This window comes from Schistocerca gregaria, unplaced genomic scaffold, assembly GCF_023897955.1.
Source record: "Schistocerca gregaria isolate iqSchGreg1 unplaced genomic scaffold, iqSchGreg1.2 ptg000451l, whole genome shotgun sequence".
Taxonomy (NCBI): domain Eukaryota; kingdom Metazoa; phylum Arthropoda; class Insecta; order Orthoptera; family Acrididae; genus Schistocerca; species Schistocerca gregaria.
In genome coordinates, this window is record NW_026061871.1 from 839,521 (window position 1) to 864,016 (window position 24,496).

General features: G+C 49.6%; 8 non-coding genes across 8 annotated transcripts; all 8 read left to right on the forward strand.

Moving 5' to 3' along the window:
- The first annotated feature begins 182 nt into the window (after positions 1–182).
- On the forward strand, positions 183–256 carry Trnat-agu (transfer RNA threonine (anticodon AGU)). The gene has a single exon. It is a non-coding gene; the product is annotated as a tRNA-Thr (tRNA).
- Positions 257–1,654: 1,398 nt separating this feature from the next.
- Positions 1,655–1,728, forward strand: Trnat-agu (transfer RNA threonine (anticodon AGU)). The gene has a single exon. It is a non-coding gene; the product is annotated as a tRNA-Thr (tRNA).
- Positions 1,729–3,126: 1,398 nt separating this feature from the next.
- On the forward strand, positions 3,127–3,200 carry Trnat-agu (transfer RNA threonine (anticodon AGU)). The gene has a single exon. It is a non-coding gene; the product is annotated as a tRNA-Thr (tRNA).
- Positions 3,201–6,070: 2,870 nt separating this feature from the next.
- Positions 6,071–6,144, forward strand: Trnat-agu (transfer RNA threonine (anticodon AGU)). The gene has a single exon. It is a non-coding gene; the product is annotated as a tRNA-Thr (tRNA).
- Positions 6,145–9,001: 2,857 nt separating this feature from the next.
- Trnat-agu (transfer RNA threonine (anticodon AGU)) lies at positions 9,002–9,075 on the forward strand. Its single transcript has one exon. It is a non-coding gene; the product is annotated as a tRNA-Thr (tRNA).
- A 4,339-nt stretch (positions 9,076–13,414) lies between these two features.
- On the forward strand, positions 13,415–13,488 carry Trnat-agu (transfer RNA threonine (anticodon AGU)). Its single transcript has one exon. It is a non-coding gene; the product is annotated as a tRNA-Thr (tRNA).
- Positions 13,489–16,354: 2,866 nt separating this feature from the next.
- Trnat-agu (transfer RNA threonine (anticodon AGU)) lies at positions 16,355–16,428 on the forward strand. The gene has a single exon. It is a non-coding gene; the product is annotated as a tRNA-Thr (tRNA).
- Positions 16,429–23,656: 7,228 nt separating this feature from the next.
- On the forward strand, positions 23,657–23,730 carry Trnas-acu (transfer RNA serine (anticodon ACU)). Its single transcript has one exon. It is a non-coding gene; the product is annotated as a tRNA-Ser (tRNA).
- Positions 23,731–24,496: the final 766 nt, after the last annotated feature.

Here is a 24,496-nt window from a genome sequence, read left to right on the forward strand (position 1 = left end):
CTATTTTCGACGTAATGCGTGCCACTTTCATTGTGGCCAACTACGATTCGATACAGAATGCACGAAACCTGAAAGACACCCTCACTGATACATAGAGAGTAGTGTTTGTCTGCGGAATAATGGGAGTGCAAGGGTCTGTGACGTTGATATGACTGTATGTAGCACAACTAGTTATCGGGGAGGGTGGGCGTAGCTCAGATGGTAGAGCGCTCGCTTAGTGTGCGAGAGGTACTGGGATCGATACCCAGCGCCTCCAGAATTTTTAACACACCTACATGCGCACCTTGCCATGCAAGTGGAATAATTCCCAACCGGCAGAGGTGTGTAGGCAGATACAAGCGAACGATTAGCATCCACAATTGCGCCGATTTCACGTAAATCCCACTGCACGTTGCCATTCTTTGCGTGCAGTCGGCTGCTACTGGTGTTGCTGGTTGTGACTGCTGATAACAGATGCCGTAGCAATCAATTCATGGAGTGAGTTGTATGTTTTGCGATAGTCTGTCTCTGACAAGGAAGCACAGGTGATATAGGTGCGAACACAGGAAGCTTGCAGCCCCTCGCTGCCTGCAGACACAGAGCAGCCACACTAGAAGAGCGGCCTAAGCCGTAGGCGAAATGTGCTCATTCGCTTTGGCGCGACGTCGAACTATAAATAAGGCTGTCACTAGCGTGAGCGTTGCGTGAGCGTCGTGTAAAGTCGGAAAAGTCATCTGCATGGGTGATTGCCAAGTTTGGGGAGCGTTTCGTAGTACGATCAGTGCAATGGGGACGCGGAAACTTGTTGTGTCCCAGTGTTTTGCAGTTGGACGACAAGAGTTTTACACAGTAGCAAAGAGCGAGGCACTGAGTTGGCATGAACAATGGAGAGCACAATGGGGCTCGAGATGTGCTTGTTACCTCAGGTGCTGTGTGGTTGTGGACAAGGAGTGAAATGGACCAATTTGTGACCGCCCTTTCAATTTAAGACGTTCAAAACAGACGGAATTTGCATTCGTAATACCAGAGCATCGAAACTACTTGGAACTCTTGTGTATATGAACGTGTCCGCGCCTTTGTATTCTGGTACCTTCGCCGCTACAAACCAACCAACCATCGTGTCCGTGCACATCAGAGTCGCAAAGAATGGAGAATAGCCAGGCTTGGTCGTGTGTGTAGCTGTAGCTCAGTTGGCAGATCGTTCGCTTAGCGTGTGGACGGTCTCGGGTTCAAGCCCCGGCTCCTCCATGTTTTGTGGTCAGTGCATGGTAAGTGTTGGTCGGGGCGAACATAAACGCACGCAAGAAGTTGCAAAACCAGCGTCACAGACTGATATGATGTATACTGTCATAAGGAGAGCAAGATGTAAGTGTGGGGACCGGCTGTTATCGTGGTGTCATCGAGTGCAGATCTGTCTTAGGTATCACGGCTTAACGTCATTGAAGTCTAGCGGTGGACAACACGTTCGTCTTACTCAGAGCGGTGTCTGAACTCTATTTTCGACGTTATGCGTGCCACTTTCATTGTGGCCAACTACGATTCGATACAGAATGCACGAAACCTGAAAGACACCCTCACTGATACATAGAGAGTAGTGTTTGTTTGCGGAATAATGGGAGTGCAAGGGTCTGTGACGTCGATATGACTGTATGTAGCACTACTAGTTATCGGGGAGGGTGGGCGTAGCTCAGATGGTAGAGCGCTCGCTTAGTGTGCGAGAGGTACTGGGATCGATACCCAGCGCCTCCAGAATTTTTAACACACCTACATGCGCACCTTGCCATGCAAGTGGAATAATTCCCAACCGGCAGAGGTGTGTAGGCAGATACAAGCGAACGATTAGCATCCACAATTGCGCCGATTTCACGTAAATCCCACTGCACGTTGCCATTCTTTGCGTGCAGTCGGCTGCTACTGGTGTTGCTGGTTGTGACTGCTGATAACAGATGCCGTAGCAATCAATTCATGGAGTGAGTTGTATGTTTTGCGATAGTCTGTCTCTGACAAGGAAGCACAGGTGATATAGGTGCGAACACAGGAAGCTTGCAGCCCCTCGCTGCCTGCAGACACAGAGCAGCCACACTAGAAGAGCGGCCTAAGCCGTAGGCGAAATGTGCTCATTCGCTTTGGCGCGACGTCGAACTATAAATAAGGCTGTCACTAGCGTGAGCGTTGCGTGAGCGTCGTGTAAGGTCGGAAAAGTCATCTGCATGGGTGATTGCCAAGTTTGGGGAGCGTTTCGTAGTACGATCAGTGCAATGGGGACGCGGAAACTTGTTGTGTCCCAGTGTTTTGCAGTTGGACGACAAGAGTTTTACACAGTAGCAAAGAGCGAGGCACTGAGTTGGCATGAACAATGGAGAGCACAATGGGGCTCGAGATGTGCTTGTTACCTCAGGTGCTGTGTGGTTGTGGACAAGGAGTGAAATGGACCAATTTGTGACCGCCCTTTCAATTTAAGACGTTCAAAACAGACGGAATTTGCATTCGTAATACCAGAGCATCGAAACTACTTGGAACTCTTGTGTATATGAACGTGTCCGCGCCTTTGTATTCTGGTACCTTCGCCGCTACAAACCAACCAACCATCGTGTCCGTGCACATCAGAGTCGCAAAGAATGGAGAATAGCCAGGCTTGGTCGTGTGTGTAGCTGTAGCTCAGTTGGCAGATCGTTCGCTTAGCGTGTGGACGGTCTCGGGTTCAAGCCCCGGCTCCTCCATGTTTTGTGGTCAGTGCATGGTAAGTGTTGGTCGGGGCGAACATAAACGCACGCAAGAAGTTGCAAAACCAGCGTCACAGACTGATATGATGTATACTGTCATAAGGAGAGCAAGATGTAAGTGTGGGGACCGGCTGTTATCGTGGTGTCATCGAGTGCAGATCTGTCTTAGGTATCACGGCTTAACGTCATTGAAGTCTAGCGGTGGACAACACGTTCGTCTTACTCAGAGCGGTGTCTGAACTCTATTTTCGACGTTATGCGTGCCACTTTCATTGTGGCCAACTACGATTCGATACAGAATGCACGAAACCTGAAAGACACCCTCACTGATACATAGAGAGTAGTGTTTGTCTGCGGAATAATGGGAGTGCAAGGGTCTGTGACGTTGATATGACTGTATGTAGCACTACTAGTTATCGGGGAGGGTGGGCGTAGCTCAGATGGTAGAGCGCTCGCTTAGTGTGCGAGAGGTACTGGGATCGATACCCAGCGCCTCCAGAATTTTTAACACACCTACATGCGCACCTTGCCATGCAAGTGGAATAATTCCCAACCGGCAGAGGTGTGTAGGCAGATACAAGCGAACGATTAGCATCCACAATTGCGCCGATTTCACGTAAATCCCACTGCACGTTGCCATTCTTTGCGTGCAGTCGGCTGCTACTGGTGTTGCTGGTTGTGACTGCTGATAACAGATGCCGTAGCAATCAATTCATGGAGTGAGTTGTATGTTTTGCGATAGTCTGTCTCTGACAAGGAAGCACAGGTGATATAGGTGCGAACACAGGAAGCTTGCAGCCCCTCGCTGCCTGCAGACACAGAGCAGCCACACTAGAAGAGCGGCCTAAGCCGTAGGCGAAATGTGCTCATTCGCTTTGGCGCGACGTCGAACTATAAATAAGGCTGTCACTAGCGTGAGCGTTGCGTGAGCGTCGTGTAAGGTCGGAAAAGTCATCTGCATGGGTGATTGCCAAGTTTGGGGAGCGTTTCGTAGTACGATCAGTGCAATGGGGACGCGGAAACTTGTTGTGTCCCAGTGTTTTGCAGTTGGACGACAAGAGTTTTACACAGTAGCAAAGAGCGAGGCACTGAGTTGGCATGAACAATGGAGAGCACAATGGGGCTCGAGATGTGCTTGTTACCTCAGGTGCTGTGTGGTTGTGGACAAGGAGTGAAACGGACCAATTTGTGACCGCCCTTTCAATTTAAGACGTTCAAAACAGACGGAATTTGCATTCGTAATACCAGAGCATCGAAACTACTTGGAACTCTTGTGTATATGAACGTGTCCGCGCCTTTGTATTCTGGTACCTTCGCCGCTACAAACCAACCAACCATCGTGTCCGTGCACATCAGAGTCGCAAAGAATGGAGAATAGCCAGGCTTGGTCGTGTGTGTAGCTGTAGCTCAGTTGGCAGATCGTTCGCTTAGCGTGTGGACGGTCTCGGGTTCAAGCCCCGGCTTCTCCATGTTTTGTGGTCAGTGCATGGTAAGTGTTGGTCGGGGCGAACATAAACGCACGCAAGAAGTTGCAAAACCAGCGTCACAGACTGATATGATGTATACTGTCATAAGGAGAGCAAGATGTAAGTGTGGGGACCGGCTGTTATCCTGGTGTCATCGAGTGCAGATCTGTCTTAGGTATCACGGCTTAACGTCATTGAAGTCTAGCGGTGGACAACACGTTCGTCTTACTCAGAGCGGTGTCTGAACTCTATTTTCGACGTTATGCGTGCCACTTTCATTGTGGCCAACTACGATTCGATACAGAATGCACGAAACCTGAAAGACACCCTCACTGATACATAGAGAGTAGTGTTTGTTTGCGGAATAATGGGAGTGCAAGGGTCTGTGACGTTGATATGACTGTATGTGGCACTACTAGTTATCGGGGAGGGTGGGCGTAGCTCAGATGGTAGAGCGCTCGCTTAGTGTGCGAGAGGTAATGGGATCGATACCCAGCGCCTCCAGAATTTTTAACACACCTACATGCGCACCTTGCCATGCAAGTGGAATAATTCCCAACCGGCAGAGGTGTGTAGGCAGATACAAGCGAACGATTAGCATCCACAATTGCGCCGATTTCACGTAAATCCCACTGCACGTTGCCATTCTTTGCGTGCAGTCGGCTGCTACTGGTGTTGCTGGTTGTGACTGCTGATAACAGATGCCGTAGCAATCAATTCATGGAGTGAGTTGTATGTTTTGCGATAGTCTGTCTCTGACAAGGAAGCACAGGTGATATAGGTGCGAACACAGGAAGCTTGCAGCCCCTCGCTGCCTGCAGACACAGAGCAGCCACACTAGAAGAGCGGCCTAAGCCGTAGGCGAAATGTGCTCATTCGCTTTGGCGCGACGTCGAACTATAAATAAGGCTGTCACTAGCGTGAGCGTTGCGTGAGCGTCGTGTAAGGTCGGAAAAGTCATCTGCATGGGTGATTGCCAAGTTTGGGGAGCGTTTCGTAGTACGATCAGTGCAATGGGGACGCGGAAACTTGTTGTGTCCCAGTGTTTTGCAGTTGGACGACAAGAGTTTTACACAGTAGCAAAGAGCGAGGCACTGAGTTGGCATGAACAATGGAGAGCACAATGGGGCTCGAGATGTGCTTGTTACCTCAGGTGCTGTGTGGTTGTGGACAAGGAGTGAAACGGACCAATTTGTGACCGCCCTTTCAATTTAAGACGTTCAAAACAGACGGAATTTGCATTCGTAATACCAGAGCATCGAAACTACTTGGAACTCTTGTGTATATGAACGTGTCCGCGCCTTTGTATTCTGGTACCTTCGCCGCTACAAACCAACCAACCATCGTGTCCGTGCACATCAGAGTCGCAAAGAATGGAGAATAGCCAGGCTTGGTCGTGTGTGTAGCTGTAGCTCAGTTGGCAGATCGTTCGCTTAGCGTGTGGACGGTCTCGGGTTCAAGCCCCGGCTCCTCCATGTTTTGTGGTCAGTGCATGGTAAGTGTTGGTCGGGGCGAACATAAACGCACGCAAGAAGTTGCAAAACCAGCGTCACAGACTGATATGATGTATACTGTCATAAGGAGAGCAAGATGTAAGTGTGGGGACCGGCTGTTATCGTGGTGTCATCGAGTGCAGATCTGTCTTAGGTATCACGGCTTAACGTCATTGAAGTCTAGCGGTGGACAACACGTTCGTCTTACTCAGAGCGGTGTCTGAACTCTATTTTCGACGTTATGCGTGCCACTTTCATTGTGGCCAACTACGATTCGATACAGAATGCACGAAACCTGAAAGACACCCTCACTGATACATAGAGAGTAGTGTTTGTTTGCGGCATAATGGGAGTGCAAGAGTCTGTGACGTTGATATGACTGTATGTAGCACTACTAGTTATCGGGAGGGGTGGGCGTAGCTCAGATGGTAGAGCGCTCGCTTAGTGTGCGAGAGGTACTGGGATCGATACCCAGCGCCTCCAGAATTTTTAACACACCTACATGCGCACCTTGTCATGCAAGTGGAATAATTCCCAACCGGCAGAGGTGTGTAGGCAGATACAAGCGAACGATTAGCATCCACAATTGCGCCGATTTCACGTAAATCCCACTGCACGTTGCCATTCTTTGCGTGCAGTCGGCTGCTACTGGTGTTGCTGGTTGTGACTGCTGATAACAGATGCCGTAGCAATCAATTCATGGAGTGAGTTGTATGTTTTGCGATAGTCTGTCTCTGACAAGGAAGCATAGGTGATATAGGTGCGAACACAGGAAGCTTGCAGCCCCTCGCTGCCTGCAGACACAGAGTAGCCACACTAGAAGAGCGGCCTAAGCCGTAGGCGAAATGTGCTCATTCGCTTTGGCGCGACGTCGAACTATAAATAAGGCTGTCACTAGCGTGAGCGTTGCGTGAGCGTCGTGTAAGGTCGGAAAAGTCATCTGCATGGGTGATTGCCAAGTTTGGGGAGCGTTTCGTAGTACGATCAGTGCAATGGGGACGCGGAAACTTGTTGTGTCCCAGTGTTTTGCAGTTGGACGACAAGAGTTTTACACAGTAGCAAAGAGCGAGGCAGTGAGTTGGCATGAACAATGGAGAGCACAATGGCGCTCGAGATGTGCTTGTTACCTCAGGTGCTGTGTGGTTGTGGACAAGGAGTGAAATGGACCAATTTGTGACCGCCCTTTCAATTTAAGACGTTCAAAACAGACGGAATTTGCATTCGTAATACCAGAGCATCGAAACTACTTGGAACTCTTGTGTATATGAACGTGTCCGCGCCTTTGTATTCTGGTACCTTCGCCGCTACAAACCAACCAACCATCGTGTCCGTGCACATCAGAGTCGCAAAGAATGGAGAATAGCCAGGCTTGGTCGTGTGTGTAGCTGTAGCTCAGTTGGCAGATCGTTCGCTTAGCGTGTGGACGGTCTCGGGTTCAAGCCCCGGCTCCTCCATGTTTTGTGGTCAGTGCATGGTAAGTGTTGGTCGGGGCGAACATAAACGCACGCAAGAAGTTGCAAAACCAGCGTCACAGACTGATATGATGTATACTGTCATAAGGAGAGCAAGATGTAAGTGTGGGGACCGGCTGTTATCGTGGTGTCATCGAGTGCAGATCTGTCTTAGGTATCACGGCTTAACGTCATTGAAGTCCAGCGGTGGACAACACGTTCGTCTTACTCAGAGCGGTGTCTGAACTCTATTTTCGACGTTATGCGTGCCACTTTCATTGTGGCCAACTACGATTCGATACAGAATGCACGAAACCTGAAAGACACCCTCACTGATACATAGAGAGTAGTGTTTGTCTGCGGAATAATGGGAGTGCAAGGGTCTGTGACGTTGATATGACTGTATGTAGCACTACTAGGTATCGGGGGGGTGGGCGTAGCTCAAATGGTAGAGCGCTCGCTTAGTGTGCGAGAGGTACTGGGATCGATACCCAGCGCCTCCAGAATTTTTAACACACCTACATGCGCACCTTGCCATGCAAGTGGAATAATTCCCAACCGGCAGAGGTGTGTAGGCAGATACAAGCGAACGATTAGCATCCACAATTGCGCCGATTTCACGTAAATCCCACTGCACGTTGCCATTCTTTGCGTGCAGTCGGCTGCTACTGGTGTTGCTGGTTGTGACTGCTGATAACAGATGCCGTAGCAATCAATTCATGGAGTGAGTTGTATGTTTTGCGATAGTCTGTCTCTGACAAGGAAGCACAGGTGATATAGGTGCGAACACAGGAAGCTTGCAGCCACTCGCTGCCTGCAGACACAGAGCAGCCACACTAGAAGAGCGGCCTAAGCCGTAGGCGAAATGTGCTCATTCGCTTTGGCGCGACGTCGAACTATAAATAAGGCTGTCACTAGCGTGAGCGTCGTGTAAAGTCGGAAAAGTCATCTGCATGGGTGATTGCCAAGTTTGGGGAGCGTTTCGTAGTACGATCAGTGCAATGGGGACGCGGAAACTTGTTGTGTCCCAGTGTTTTGCAGTTGGACGACAAGAGTTTTACACAGTAGCAAAGAGCGGGGCACTGAGTTGGCATGAACAATGGAGAGCACAATGGGGCTCGAGATGTGCTTGTTACCTCAGGTGCTGTGTGGTTGTGGACAAGGAGTGAAATGGACCAATTTGTGACCGCCCTTTCAATTTAAGACGTTCAAAACAGACGGAATTTACATTCGTAATACCAGAGCATCGAAACTACTTGGAACTCTTGTGTATATGAACGTGTCCGCGCCTTTGTATTCTGGTACCTTCGCCGCTACAAACCAACCAACCATCGTGTCCGTGCACATCAGAGTCGCAAAGAATGGAGAATAGCCAGGCTTGGTTGTGTGTGTAGCTGTAGCTCAGTTGGCAGATCGTTCGCTTAGCGTGTGGACGGTCTCGGGTTCAAGCCCCGGCTCCTCCATGTTTTGTGGTCAGTGCATGGTAAGTGTTGGTCGGGGCGAACATAAACGCACGCAAGAAGTTGCAAAACCAGCGTCACAGACTGATATGATGTATACTGTCATAAGGAGAGCAAGATGTAAGTGTGGGGACCGGCTGTTATCGTGGTGTCATCGAGTGCAGATCTGTCTTAGGTATCACGGCTTAACGTCATTGAAGTCTAGCGGTGGACAACACGTTCGTCTTACTCAGAGCGGTGTCTGAACTCTATTTTCGACGTTATGCGTGCCACTTTCATTGTGGCCAACTACGATTCGATACAGAATGCACGAAACCTGAAAGACACCCTCACTGATACATAGAGAGTAGTGTTTGTCTGCGGAATAATGGGAGTGTAAGGGTCTGTGACGTTGATATGACTGTATGTAGCACTACTAGTTATCGGGGGGGTGGGCGTAGCTCAGATGGTAGAGCGCTCGCTTAGTGTGCGAGAGGTACTGGGATCGATACCCAGCGCCTCCAGAATTTTTAACACACCTACATGCGCACCTTGCCATGCAAGTGGAATAATTCCCAACCGGCAGAGGTGTGTAGGCAGATACAAGCGAACGATTAGCATCCACAATTGCGCCGATTTCACGTAAATCCCACTGCACGTTGCCATTCTTTGCGTGCAGTCGGCTGCTACTGGTGTTGCTGGTTGTGACTGCTGATAACAGATGCCGTAGCAATCAATTCATGGAGTGAGTTGTATGTTTTGCGATAGTCTGTCTCTGACAAGGAAGCACAGGTGATATAGGTGCGAACACAGGAAGCTTGCAGCCCCTCGCTGCCTGCAGACACAGAGCAGCCACACTAGAAGAGCGGCCTAAGCCGTAGGCGAAATGTGCTCATTCGCTTTGGCGCGACGTCGAACTATAAATAAGGCTGTCACTAGCGTGAGCGTTGCGTGAGCGTCGTGTAAAGTCGGAAAAGTCATCTGCATGGGTGATTGCCAAGTTTGGGGAGCGTTTCGTAGTACGATCAGTGCAATGGGGACGCGGAAACTTGTTGTGTCCCAGTGTTTTGCAGTTGGACGACAAGAGTTTTACACAGTAGCAAAGAGCGAGGCACTGAGTTGGCATGAACAATGGAGAGCACAATGGGGCTCGAGATGTGCTTGTTACCTCAGGTGCTGTGTGGTTGTGGACAAGGAGTGAAATGGACCAATTTGTGACCGCCCTTTCAATTTAAGACGTTCAAAACAGACGGAATTTGCATTCGTAATACCAGAGCATCGAAACTACTTGGAACTCTTGTGTATATGAACGTGTCCGCGCCTTTGTATTCTGGTACCTTCGCCGCTACAAACCAACCAACCATCGTGTCCGTGCACATCAGAGTCGCAAAGAATGGAGAATAGCCAGGCTTGGTCGTGTGTGTAGCTGTAGCTCAGTTGGCAGATCGTTCGCTTAGCGTGTGGACGGTCTCGGGTTCAAGCCCCGGCTCCTCCATGTTTTGTGGTCAGTGCATGGTAAGTGTTGGTCGGGGCGAACATAAACGCACGCAAGAAGTTGCAAAACCAGCGTCACAGACTGATATGATGTATACTGTCATAAGGAGAGCAAGATGTAAGTGTGGGGACCGGCTGTTATCGTGGTGTCATCGAGTGCAGATCTGTCTTAGGTATCACGGCTTAACGTCATTGAAGTCTAGCGGTGGACAACACGTTCGTCTTACTCAGAGCGGTGTCTGAACTCTATTTTCGACGTTATGCGTGCCACTTTCATTGTGGCCAACTACGATTCGATACAGAATGCACGAAACCTGAAAGACACCCTCACTGATACATAGAGAGTAGTGTTTGTCTGCGGAATAATGGGAGTGCAAGGGTCTGTGACGTTGATATGACTGTATGTAGCACTACTTGTTATCGGGGGGGTGGCCGTAGCTCAGATGGTAGAGCGCTCGCTTAGTGTGCGAGAGGTACTGGGATCGATACCCAGCGCCTCCAGAATTTTTAACACACCTACATGCGCACCTTGCCATGCAAGTGGAATGATTCCCAACCGGCAGAGGTGTGTAGGCAGATACAAGCGAACGATTAGCATCCACAATTGCGCCGATTTCACGTAAATCCCACTGCACGTTGCCATTCTTTGCGTGCAGTCGGCTGCTACTGGTGTTGCTGGTTGTGACTGCTGATAACAGATGCCGTAGCAATCAATTCATGGAGTGAGTTGTATGTTTTGCGATAGTCTGTCTCTGACAAGGAAGCATAGGTGATATAGGTGCGAACACAGGAAGCTTGCAGCCCCTCGCTGCCTGCAGACACAGAGCAGCCACACTAGAAGAGCGGCCTAAGCCGTAGGCGAAATGTGCTCATTCGCTTTGGCGCGACGTCGAACTATAAATAAGGCTGTCACTAGCGTGAGCGTTGCGTGAGCGTCGTGTAAGGTCGGAAAAGTCATCTGCATGGGTGATTGCCAAGTTTGGGGAGCGTTTCGTAGTACGATCAGTGCAATGGGGACGCGGAAACTTGTTGTGTCCCAGTGTTTTGCAGTTGGACGACAAGAGTTTTACACAGTAGCAAAGAGCGAGGCACTGAGTTGGCATGAACAATGGAGAGCACAATGGGGCTCGAGATGTGCTTGTTACCTCAGGTGCTGTGTGGTTGTGGACAAGGAGTGAAATGGACCAATTTGTGACCGCCCTTTCAATTTAAGACGTTCAAAACAGACGGAATTTGCATTCGTAATACCAGAGCATCGAAACTACTTGGAACTCTTGTGTATATGAACGTGTCCGCGCCTTTGTATTCTGGTACCTTCGCCGCTACAAACCAACCAACCATCGTGTCCGTGCACATCAGAGTCGCAAAGAATGGAGAATAGCCAGGCTTGGTCGTGTGTGTAGCTGTAGCTCAGTTGGCAGATCGTTCGCTTAGCGTGTGGACGGTCTCGGGTTCAAGCCCCGGCTCCTCCATGTTTTGTGGTCAGTGCATGGTAAGTGTTGGTCGGGGCGAACATAAACGCACGCAAGAAGTTGCAAAACCAGCGTCACAGACTGATATGATGTATACTGTCATAAGGAGAGCAAGATGTAAGTGTGGGGACCGGCTGTTATCGTGGTGTCATCGAGTGCAGATCTGTCTTAGGTATCACGGCTTAACGTCATTGAAGTCTAGCGGTGGACAACACGTTCGTCTTACTCAGAGCGGTGTCTGAACTCTATTTTCGACGCTATGCGTGCCACTTTCATTGTGGCCAACTACGATTCGATACAGAATGCACGAAACCTGAAAGACACCCTCACTGATACATACAGAGTAGTGTTTGTCTGCGGAATAATGGGAGTGCAAGGGTCTGTGACGTTGATATGACTGTATGTAGCACTACTAGTTATCAGGGGGGTGGGCGTAGCTCAAATGGTAGAGCGCTCGCTTAGTGTGCGAGAGGTACTGGGATCGATACCCAGCGCCTCCAGAATTTTTAACACACCTACATGCGCACCTTGCCATGCAAGTGGAATAATTCCCAACCGGCAGAGGTGTGTAGGCAGATACAAGCGAACGATTAGCATCCACAATTGCGCCGATTTCACGTAAATCCCACTGCACGTTGCCATTCTTTGCGTGCAGTCGGCTGCTACTGGTGTTGCTGGTTGTGACTGCTGATAACAGATGCCGTAGCAATCAATTCATGGAGTGAGTTGTATGTTTTGCGATAGTCTGTCTCTGACAAGGAAGCACAGGTGATATAGGTGCGAACACAGGAAGCTTGCAGCCCCTCGCTGCCTGCAGACACAGAGCAGCCACACTAGAAGAGCGGCCTAAGCCGTAGGCGAAATGTGCTCATTCGCTTTGGCGCGACGTCGAACTATAAATAAGGCTGTCACTAGCGTGAGCGTTGCGTGAGCGTCGTGTAAAGTCGGAAAAGTCATCTGCATGGGTGATTGCCAAGTTTGGGGAGCGTTTCGTAGTACGATCAGTGCAATGGGGACGCGGAAACTTGTTGTGTCCCAGTGTTTTGCAGTTGGACGACAAGAGTTTTACACAGTAGCAAAGAGCGAGGCACTGAGTTGGCATGAACAATGGAGAGCACAATGGGGCTCGAGATGTGCTTGTTACCTCAGGTGCTGTGTGGTTGTGGACAAGGAGTGAAATGGACCAATTTGTGACCGCCCTTTCAATTTAAGACGTTCAAAACAGACGGAATTTGCATTCGTAATACCAGAGCATCGAAACTACTTGGAACTCTTGTGTATATGAACGTGTCCGCGCCTTTGTATTCTGGTACCTTCGCCGCTACAAACCAACCAACCATCGTGTCCGTGCACATCAGAGTCGCAAAGAATGGAGAATAGCCAGGCTTGGTCGTGTGTGTAGCTGTAGCTCAGTTGGCAGATCGTTCGCTTAGCGTGTGGACGGTCTCGGGTTCAAGCCCCGGCTCCTCCATGTTTTGTGGTCAGTGCATGGTAAGTGTTGGTCGGGGCGAACATAAACGCACGCAAGAAGTTGCAAAACCAGCGTCACAGACTGATATGATGTATACTGTCATAAGGAGAGCAAGATGTAAGTGTGGGGACCGGCTGTTATCGTGGTGTCATCGAGTGCAGATCTGTCTTAGGTATCACGGCTTAACGTCATTGAAGTCTAGAGGTGGACAACACGTTAGTCTTACTCAGAGCGGTGTCTGAACTCTATTTTCGACGTTATGCGTGCCACTTTCATTGTGGCCAACTACGATTCGATACAGAATGCACGAAACCTGAAAGACACCCTCACTGATACATAGAGAGTAGTGTTTGTCTGCGGAATAATGGGAGTGCAAGGGTCTGTGACGTTGATATGACTGTATGTAGCACTACTAGTTATCAGGGTGGTGGGCGTAGCTCAGATGGTAGAGCGCTCGCTTAGTGTGCGAGAGGTACTGGGATCGATACCCAGCGCCTCCAGAATTTTTAATACACCTACATGCGCACCTTGCCATGCAAGTGGAATAATTCCCAACCGGCAGAGGCGTGTAGGCAGATACAAGCGAACGATTAGCATCCACAATTGCGCCGATTTCACGTAAATCCCACTGCACGTTGCCATTCTTTGCGTGCAGTCGGCTGCTACTGGTGTTGCTGGTTGTGACTGCTGATAACAGATGCCGTAGCAATCAATTCATGGAGTGAGTTGTATGTTTTGCGATAGTCTGTCTCTGACAAGGAAGCACAGGTGATATAGGTGCGAACACAGGAAGCTTGCAGCCCCTCGCTGCCTGCAGACACAGAGCAGCCACACTAGAAGAGCGGCCTAAGCCGTAGGCGAAATGTGCTCATTCGCTTTGGCGCGACGTCGAACTATAAATAAGGCTGTCACTAGCGTGAGCGTTGCGTGAGCGTCGTGTAAAGTCGGAAAAGTCATCTGCATGGGTGATTGCCAAGTTTGGGGAGCGTTTCGTAGTACGATCAGTGCAATGGGGACGCGGAAACTTGTTGTGTCCCAGTGTTTTGCAGTTGGACGACAAGAGTTTTACACAGTAGCAAAGAGCGAGGCACTGAGTTGGCATGAACAATGGAGAGCACAATGGGGCTCGAGATGTGCTTGTTACCTCAGGTGCTGTGTGGATGTGGACAAGGAGTGAAATGGACCAATTTGTGACCGCCCTTTCAATTTATGACGTTCAAAACAGACGGAATTTGCATTCGTAATACCAGAGCATCGAAACTACTTGGAATTCTTGTGTATATGAACGTGTCCGCGCCTTTGTATTCTGGTACCGTCGCCGCTACAAACCAACCAACCATCGTGTCCGTGCACATCAGAGTCGCAAAGAATGGAGAATAGCCAGGCTTGGTCGTGTGTGTAGCTGTAGCTCAGTTGGCAGATCGTTCGCTTAGCGTGTGGACGGTCTCGGGTTCAAGCCCCGGCTCCTCCATGTTTTGTGGTCAGTGCATGGTAAGTGTTGGTCGGGGGAACATAAACGCACGCAAGAAGTTGCAAAACCAGCGTCACAGACTGATATGAAGTATACTGTCATAAGGAGAGCAAGATGTAAGTGTGGGGACCGGCTGTTATCGTGGTGTCATCGAGTGCAGATCTGTCTTAGGTATCACGGCTTAACGTCATTGAAGTCTAGAGGTGGACAACACGTTCGTCTTACTCAGAGCGGTGTCTGAACTCTATTTTCGACGTTATGCGTGCCACTTTCATTGTGGCCAACTACGATTCGATACAGAATGCACGAAACCTGAAAGACACCCTCACTGATACATAGAGAGTAGTGTTTGTCTGCGGAATAATGGGAGTGCAAGGGTCTGTGACGTTGATATGACTGTATGTAGCACTATTAGTTATCGGGGGTTGGGCGTAGCTCAGATGGTAGAGCGCTCGCTTAGTGTGCGAGAGGTACTGGGATCGATACCCAGCGCCTCCAGAATTTTTAACACACCTACATGCGCACCTTGCCATGCAAGTGGAATAATTCCCAACCGGCAGAGGTGTGTAGGCAGATACAAGCGAACGATTAGCATCCACAATTGCGCCGATTTCACGTAAATCCCACTGCACGTTGCCATTCTTTGCGTGCAGTCGGCTGCTACTGGTGTTGCTGGTTGTGACTGCTGATAACAGATGCCGTAGCAATCAATTCATGGAGTGAGTTGTATGTTTTGCGATAGTCTGTCTCTGACAAGGAAGCACAGGTGATATAGGTGCGAACACTGGGAGCTTGCAGCCCCTCGCTGCCTGCAGACACAGAGCAGCCACACTAGAAGAGCGGCCTAAGCCGTAGGCGAAATGTGCTCATTCGCTTTGGCGCGACGTCGAACTATAAATAAGGCTGTCACTAGCGTGAGCGTTGCGTGAGCGTCGTGTAAAGTCGGAAAAGTCATCTGCATGGGTGATTGCCAAGTTTGGGGAGCGTTTCGTAGTACGATCAGTGCAATGGGGACGCGGAAACTTGTTGTGTCCCAGTGTTTTGCAGTTGGACGACAAGAGTTTTACACAGTAGCAAAGAGCGAGGCACTGAGTTGGCATGAACAATGGAGAGCACAATGGGGCTCGAGATGTGCTTGTTACCTCAGGTGCTGTGTGGTTGTGGACAAGGAGTGAAATGGACCAATTTGTGACCGCCCTTTCAATTTAAGACGTTCAAAACAGACGGAATTTGCATTCGTAATACCAGAGCATCGAAACTACTTGGAATTCTTGTATATATGAACGTGTCCGCGCCTTTGTATTCTGGTACCGTCGCCGCTACAAACCAACCAACCATCGTGTCCGTGCACATCAGAGTCGCAAAGAATGGAGAATAGCCAGGCTTGGTCGTGTGTGTAGCTGTAGCTCAGTTGGCATTTCGTTCGCTTAGCGTGTGGACGGTCTCGGGTTCAAGCCCCGGCTCCTCCATGTTTTGTGGTCAGTGCATGGTAAGTGTTGGTCGGGGCGAACATAAACGCACGCAAGAAGTTGCAAAACCAGCGTCACAGACTGATATGATGTATACTGTCATAAGGAGAGCAAGATGTAAGTGTGGGGACCGGCTGTTATCGTGGTGTCATCGAGTGCAGATCTGTCTTAGGTATCACGGCTTAACGTCATTGAAGTCTAGAGGTGGACAACACGTTAGTCTTACTCAGAGCGGTGTCTGAACTCTATTTTCGACGTTATGCGTGCCACTTTCATTGTGGCCAACTACGATTCGATACAGAATGCACGAAACCTGAAAGACACCCTCACTGATACATAGAGAGTAGTGTTTGTCTGCGGAATAATGGGAGTGCAAGGGTCTGTGACGTTGATATGACTGTATGTAGCACTACTAGTTATCAGGGTGGTGGGCGTAGCTCAGATGGTAGAGCGCTCGCTTAGTGTGCGAGAGGTACTGGGATCGATACCCAGCGCCTCCAGAATTTTTAACACACCTACATGCGCACCTTGCCATGCAAGTGGAATAATTCCCAACCGGCAGAGGCGTGTAGGCAGATACAAGCGAACGATTAGCATCCACAATTGCGCCGATTTCACGTAAATCCCACTGCACGTTGCCATTCTTTGCGTGCAGTCGGCTGCTACTGGTGTTGCTGGTTGTGACTGCTGATAACAGATGCCGTAGCAATCAATTCATGGAGTGAGTTGTATGTTTTGCGATAGTCTGTCTCTGACAAGGAAGCACAGGTGATATAGGTGCGAACACAGGAATCTTGCAGCCCCTCGCTGCCTGCAGACACAGAGCAGCCACACTAGAAGAGCGGCCTAAGCCGTAGGCGAAATGTGCTCATTCGCTTTGGCGCGACGTCGAACTATAAATAAGGCTGTCACTAGCGTGAGCGTCGTGTAAAGTCGGAAAAGTCATCTGCATGGGTGATTGCCAAGTTTGGGGAGCGTTTCGTAGTACGATCAGTGCAATGGGGACGCGGAAACTTGTTGTGTCCCAGTGTTTTGCAGTTGGACGACAAGAGTTTTACACAGTAGCAAAGAGCGAGGCACTGAGTTGGCATGAACAATGGAGAGCACAATGGGGCTCGAGATGTGCTTGTTACCTCAGGTGCTGTGTGGTTGTGGACAAGGAGTGAAATGGACCAATTTGTGACCGCCCTTTCAATTTAAGACGTTCAAAACAGACGGAATTTGCATTCGTAATACCAGAGCATCGAAACTACTTGGAATTCTTGTGTATATGAACGTGTCCGCGCCTTTGTATTCTGGTACCTTCGCCGCTACAAACCAACCAACCATCGTGTCCGTGCACATCAGAGTCGCAAAGAATGGAGAATAGCCAGGCTTGGTCGTGTGTGTAGCTGTAGCTCAGTTGGCAGATCGTTCGCTTAGCGTGTGGACGGTCTCGGGTTCAAGCCCCGGCTCCTCCATGTTTTGTGGTCAGTGCATGGTAAGTGTTGGTCGGGGGAACATAAACGCACGCAAGAAGTTGCAAAACCAGCGTCACAGACTGATATGATGTATACTGTCATAAGGAGAGCAAGATGTAAGTGTGGGGACCGGCTGTTATCGTGGTGTTATCGAATGCAGATCTGTCTTAGGTATCACGGCTTAACGTCATTGAAGTCTAGCGGTGGACAACACGTTCGTCTTACTCTGAGCGGTGTCTGAACTCTATTTTCGACGTTATGCGTGCCACTTTCATTGTGGCCAACTACGATTCGATACAGAATGCACGAAACCTGAAAGACACCCTCACTGATACATAGAGAGTAGTGTTTGTCTGCGGTATAATGGGAGTGCAAGGGTCTGTGACGTTGATATGACTGTATGTAGCACTACTAGTTATCGGGGGGGGTGGGCGTAGCTCAGATGGTAGAGCGCTCGCTTAGTGCACGAGAGGTACTGGGATCGATACCCAGCGCCTCCAGAATTTTTAACACACCTACATGCGCACCTTGCCATGCAAGTGGAATAATTCCCAACCGGCAGAGGTGTGTAGGCAGATACAAGCGAACGATTAGCATCCACAATTGCGCCGATTTCACGTAAATCCCACTGCACGTTGCCATTCTTTGCGTGCAGTCGGCTGCTACTGGTGTTGCTGGTTGTGACTGCTGATAACAGATGCCGTAGCAATCAATTCATGGAGTGAGTTGTATGTTTTGCGATAGTCTGTCTCTGACAAGGAAGCACAGGTGATATAGGTGCGAACACAGGAAGCTTGCAGCCCCTCGCTGCCTGCAGACACAGAGCAGCCACACTAGAAGAGCGGCCTAAGCCGTAGGCGAAATGTGCTCATTCGCTTTGGCGCGACGTCGAACTATAAATAAGGCTGTCACTAGCGTGAGCGTCGTGTAAAGTCGGAAAAGTCATCTGCATGGGTGATTGCCAAGTTTGGGGAGCGTTTCGTAGTACGATCAGTGCAATGGGGACGCGGAAACTTGTTGTGTCCCAGTGTTTTGCAGTTGGACGACAAGAGTTTTACACAGTAGCAAAGAGCGAGGCACTGAGTTGGCATGAACAATGGAGAGCACAATGGGGCTCGAGATGTGCTTGTTACCTCAGGTGCTGTGTGGTTGTGGACAAGGAGTGAAATGGACCAATTTGTGACCGCCCTTTCAATTTAAGACGTTCAAAACAGACGGAATTTGCATTCGTAATACCAGAGCATCGAAACTACTTGGAATTCTTGTGTATATGAACGTGTCCGCGCCTTTGTATTCTGGTACCTTCGCCGCTACAAACCAACCAACCATCGTGTCCGTGCACATCAGAGTCGCAAAGAATGGAGAATAGCCAGGCTTGGTCGTGTGTGTAGCTGTAGCTCAGTTGGCAGATCGTTCGCTTAGCGTGTGGACGGTCTCGGGTTCAAGCCCCGGCTCCTCCATGTTTTGTGGTCAGTGCATGGTAAGTGTTGGTCGGGGGAACATAAACGCACGCAAGAAGTTGCAAAACCAGCGTCACAGACTGATATGATGTATACTGTCATAAGGAGAGCAAGATGTAAGTGTGGGGACCGGCTGTTATCGTGGTGTTATCGAATGCAGATCTGTCTTAGGTATCACGGCTTAACGTCATTGAAGTCTAGCGGTGGACAACACGTTCGTCTTACTCTGAGCGGTGTCTGAACTCTATTTTCGACGTTATGCGTGCCACTTTCATTGTGGCCAACTACGATTCGATACAGAATGCACGAAACCTGAAAGACACCCTCACTGATACATAGAGAGTAGTGTTTGTCTGCGGAATAATGGGAGTGCAAGGGTCTGTGACGTTGATATGACTGTATGTAGCACTACTAGTTATCGGGGGGGGTGGGCGTAGCTCAGATGGTAGAGCGCTCGCTTAGTGCACGAGAGGTACTGGGATCGATACCCAGCGCCTCCAGAATTTTTAACACACCTACATGCGCACCTTGCCATGCAAGTGGAATAATTCCCAACCGGCAGAGGTGTGTAGGCAGATACAAGCGAACGATTAGCATCCACAATTGCGCCGATTTCACGTAAATCCCACTGCACGTTGCCATTCTTTGCGTGCAGTCGGCTGCTACTGGTGTTGCTGGTTGTGACTGCTGATAACAGATGCCGTAGCAATCAATTCATGGAGTGAGTTGTATGTTTTGCGATAGTCTGTCTCTGACAAGGAAGCACAGGTGATATAGGTGCGAACACAGGAAGCTTGCAGCCCCTCGCTGCCTGCAGACACAGAGCAGCCACACTAGAAGAGCGGCCTAAGCCGTAGGCGAAATGTGCTCATTCGCTTTGGCGCGACGTCGAACTATAAATAAGGCTGTCACTAGCGTGAGCGTCGTGTAAAGTCGGAAAAGTCATCTGCATGGGTGATTGCCAAGTTTGGGGAGCGTTTCGTAGTACGATCAGTGCAATGGGGACGCGGAAACTTGTTGTGTCCCAGTGTTTTGCAGTTGGACGACAAGAGTTTTACACAGTAGCAAAGAGCGAGGCACTGAGTTGGCATGAACAATGGAGAGCACAATGGGGCTCGAGATGTGCTTGTTACCTCGGGTGCTGTGTGGTTGTGGACAAGGAGTGAAATGGACCAATTTGTGACCGCCCTTTCAATTTAAGACGTTCAAAACAGACGGAATTTGCATTCGTAATACCAGAGCATCGAAACTACTTGGAATTCTTGTGTATATGAACGTGTCCGCGCCTTTGTATTCTGGTACCTTCGCCGCTACAAACCAACCAACCATCGTGTCCGTGCACATCAGAGTCGCAAAGAATGGAGAATAGCCAGGCTTGGTCGTGTGTGTAGCTGTAGCTCAGTTGGCAGATCGTTCGCTTAGCGTGTGGACGGTCTCGGGTTCAAGCCCCGGCTCCTCCATGTTTTGTGGTCAGTGCATGGTAAGTGTTGGTCGGGGGAACATAAACGCACGCAAGAAGTTGCAAAACCAGCGTCACAGACTGATATGATGTATACTGTCATAAGGAGAGCAAGATGTAAGTGTGGGGACCGGCTGTTATCGTGGTGTTATCGAATGCAGATCTGTCTTAGGTATCACGGCTTAACGTCATTGAAGTCTAGCGGTGGACAACACGTTCGTCTTACTCTGAGCGGTGTCTGAACTCTATTTTCGACGTTATGCGTGCCACTTTCATTGTGGCCAACTACGATTCGATACAGAATGCACGAAACCTGAAAGACACCCTCACTGATACATAGAGAGTAGTGTTTGTCTGCGGAATAATGGGAGTGCAAGGGTCTGTGACGTTGATATGACTGTATGTAGCACTACTAGTTATCGGGGGGGGGGGGTGGGCGTAGCTCAGATGGTAGAGCGCTCGCTTAGTGCACGAGAGGTACTGGGATCGATACCCAGCGCCTCCAGAATTTTTAACACACCTACATGCGCACCTTGCCATGCAAGTGGAATAATTCCCAACCGGCAGAGGTGTGTAGGCAGATACAAGCGAACGATTAGCATCCACAATTGCGCCGATTTCACGTAAATCCCACTGCACGTTGCCATTCTTTGCGTGCAGTCGGCTGCTACTGGTGTTGCTGGTTGTGACTGCTGATAACAGATGCCGTAGCAATCAATTCATGGAGTGAGTTGTATGTTTTGCGATAGTCTGTCTCTGACAAGGAAGCACAGGTGATATAGGTGCGAACACAGGAAGCTTGCAGCCCCTCGCTGCCTGCAGACACAGAGCAGCCACACTAGAAGAGCGGCCTAAGCCGTAGGCGAAATGTGCTCATTCGCTTTGGCGCGACGTCGAACTATAAATAAGGCTGTCACTAGCGTGAGCGTCGTGTAAAGTCGGAAAAGTCATCTGCATGGGTGATTGCCAAGTTTGGGGTGCGTTTCGTAGTACGATCAGTGCAATGGGGACGCGGAAACTTGTTGTGTCCCAGTGTTTTGCAGTTGGACGACAAGAGTTTTACACAGTAGCAAAGAGCGAGGCACTGAGTTGGCATGAACAATGGAGAGCACAATGGGGCTCGAGATGTGCTTGTTACCTCAGGTGCTGTGTGGTTGTGGACAAGGAGTGAAATGGACCAATTTGTGACCGCCCTTTCAATTTAAGACGTTCAAAACAGACGGAATTTGCATTCGTAATACCAGAGCATCGAAACTACTTGGAATACTTGTGTATATGAACGTGTCCGCGCCTTTGTATTCTGGTACCTTCGCCGCTACAAACCAACCAACCATCGTGTCCGTGCACATCACAGTCGCAAAGAATGGAGAATAGCCAGGCTTGGTCGTGTGTGTAGCTGTAGCTCAGTTGGCAGATCGTTCGCTTAGCGTGTGGACGGTCTCGGGTTCAAGCCCCGGCTCCTCCATGTTTTGTGGTCAGTGCATGGTAAGTGTTGGTCGGGGGAACATAAACGCACGCAAGAAGTTGCAAAACCAGCGTCACAGACTGATATGATGTATACTGTCATAAGGAGAGCAAGATGTAAGTGTGGGGACCGGCTGTTATCGTGGTGTTATCGAATGCAGATCTGTCTTAGGTATCACGGCTTAACGTCATTGAAGTCCAGAGGTGGACAACACGTTAGTCTTACTCAGAGCGGTGTCTGAACTCTATTTTTGACGTTATGCGTGCCACTTTCATTGTGGCCAACTACGATTCGATACAGAATGCACGAAACCTGAAAGACACCCTCACTGATACATGGAGAGTAGTGTTTGTCTGCGGAATAATGGGAGTGCAAGGGTCTGTGACGTTGATATGACTGTATGTAGCACTACTAGTTATCGGGGGTTGGGCGTAGCTCAGATGGTAGAGCGCTCGCTTAGTGTGCGAAAGGTACTGGGATCGATACCCAGCGCCTCCAGAATTTTTAACACACCTACATGCGCACCTTGCCATGCAAGTGGAATAATTCCCAACTTGCAGAGGTGTGTAGGCAGATACAAGCGAACGATTAGCATCCACAATTGCGCCGATTTCACGTAAATCCCACTGCACGTTGCCATTCTTTGCGTGCAGTCGGCTGCTATTGGTGTTGCTGGTTGTGACTGCTGATAACAGATGCCGTAGCAATCAATTCATGGAGTGAGTTGTATGTTTTGCTATAGTCTGTCTCTGACAAGGAAGCACAGGTGATATAGGTGCGAACACAGGAAGCTTGCAGCCCCTCGCTGCCTGCAGACACAGAGCAGCCACACTAGAAGAGCGGCCTAAGCCGTAGGCGAAATGTGCTCATTCGCTTTGGCGCGACGTCGAACTATAAATAAGGCTGTCACTAGCGTGAGCGTCGTGTAAAGTCGGAAAAGTCATCTGCATGGGTGATTGCCAAGTTTGGGGAGCGTTTCGTAGTACGATCAGTGCAATGGGGACGCGGAAACTTGTTGTGTCCCAGTGTTTTGCAGTTGGACGACAAGAGTTTTACACAGTAGCAAAGAGCGAGGCACTGAGTTGGCATGAACAATGGAGAGCACAATGGGGCTCGAGATGTGCTTGTTACCTCGGGTGCTGTGTGGTTGTGGACAAGGAGTGAAATGGACCAATTTGTGACCGCCCTTTCAATTTAAGACGTTCAAAACAGACGGAATTTGCATTCGTAATACCAGAGCATCGAAACTACTTGGAACTCTTGTGTATATGAGCGTGTCCGCGCCTTTGTATTCTGGTACCTTCGCCGCTACAAAACAACCAACCATCGTGTCCGTGCACATCAGAGTCGCAAAGAATGGAGAATAGCCAGGCTTGGTCGTGTGTGTAGCTGTAGCTCAGTTGGCAGATCGTTCGCTTAGCGTGTGGACGGTCTCGGGTTCAAGCCCCGGCTCCTCCATGTTTTGTGGTCAGTGCATGGTAAGTGTTGGTCGGGGCGAACATAAACGCACGCAAGAAGTTGCAAAACCAGCGTCACAGACTGATATGATGTATACTGTCATAAGGAGAGCAAGATGTAAGTGTGGGGACCGGCTGTTATCGTGGTGTCATCGAGTGCAGATCTGTCTTAGGTATCACGGCTTAACGTCATTGAAGTCTAGCGGTGGACAACACGTTCGTCTTACTCAGAGCGGTGTCTGAACTCTATTTTCGACGTTATGCGTGCCACTTTCATTGTGGCCAACTACGATTCGATACAGAATGCACGAAACCTGAAAGACACCCTCACTGATACATAGAGAGTAGTGTTTGTCTGCGGAATAATGGGAGTGCAAGGGTCTGTGACGTTGATATGACTGTATGTAGCACTACTAGTTATCGGGGGGGTGGGCGTAGCTCAGATGGTAGAGCGCTCGCTTACTGTGCGAGAGGTACTGGGATCGATACCCAGCGCCTTCAGAATTTTTAACACACCTACATGCGCACCTTGCCATGCAAGTGGAATAATTCCCAACCGGCAGAGGTGTGTAGGCAGATACAAGCGAACGATTAGCATCCACAATTGCGCCGATTTCACGTAAATCCCACTGCACGTTGCCATTCTTTGCGTGCAGTCGGCTGCTACTGGTGTTGCTGGTTGTGACTGCTGATAACAGATGCCGTAGCAATCAATTCATGGAGTGAGTTGTATGTTTTGCGATAGTCTGTCTCTGACAAGGAAGCACAGGTGATATAGGTGCGAACACAGGAAGCTTGCAGCCCCTCGCTGCCTGCAGACACAGAGCAGCCACACTAGAAGAGCGGCCTAAGCCGTAGGCGAAATGTGCTCATTCGCTTTGGCGCGACGTCGAACTATAAATAAGGCTGTCACTAGCGTGAGCGTCGTGTAAAGTCGGAAAAGTCATCTGCATGGGTGATTGCCAAGTTTGGGGAGCGTTTCGTAGTACGATCAGTGCAATGGGGACGCGGAAACTTGTTGTGTCCAGTGTTTTGCAGTTGGACGACAAGAGTTTTACACAGTAGCAAAGAGCGAGGCACTGAGTTGGCATGAACAATGGAGAGCACAATGGGGCTCGAGATGTGCTTGTTACCTCGGGTGCTGTGTGGTTGTGGACAAGGAGTGAAATGGACCAATTTGTGACCGCCCTTTCAATTTAAGACGTTCAAAACAGACGGAATTTGCATTCGTAATACCAGAGCATCGAAACTACTTGGAACTCTTGTG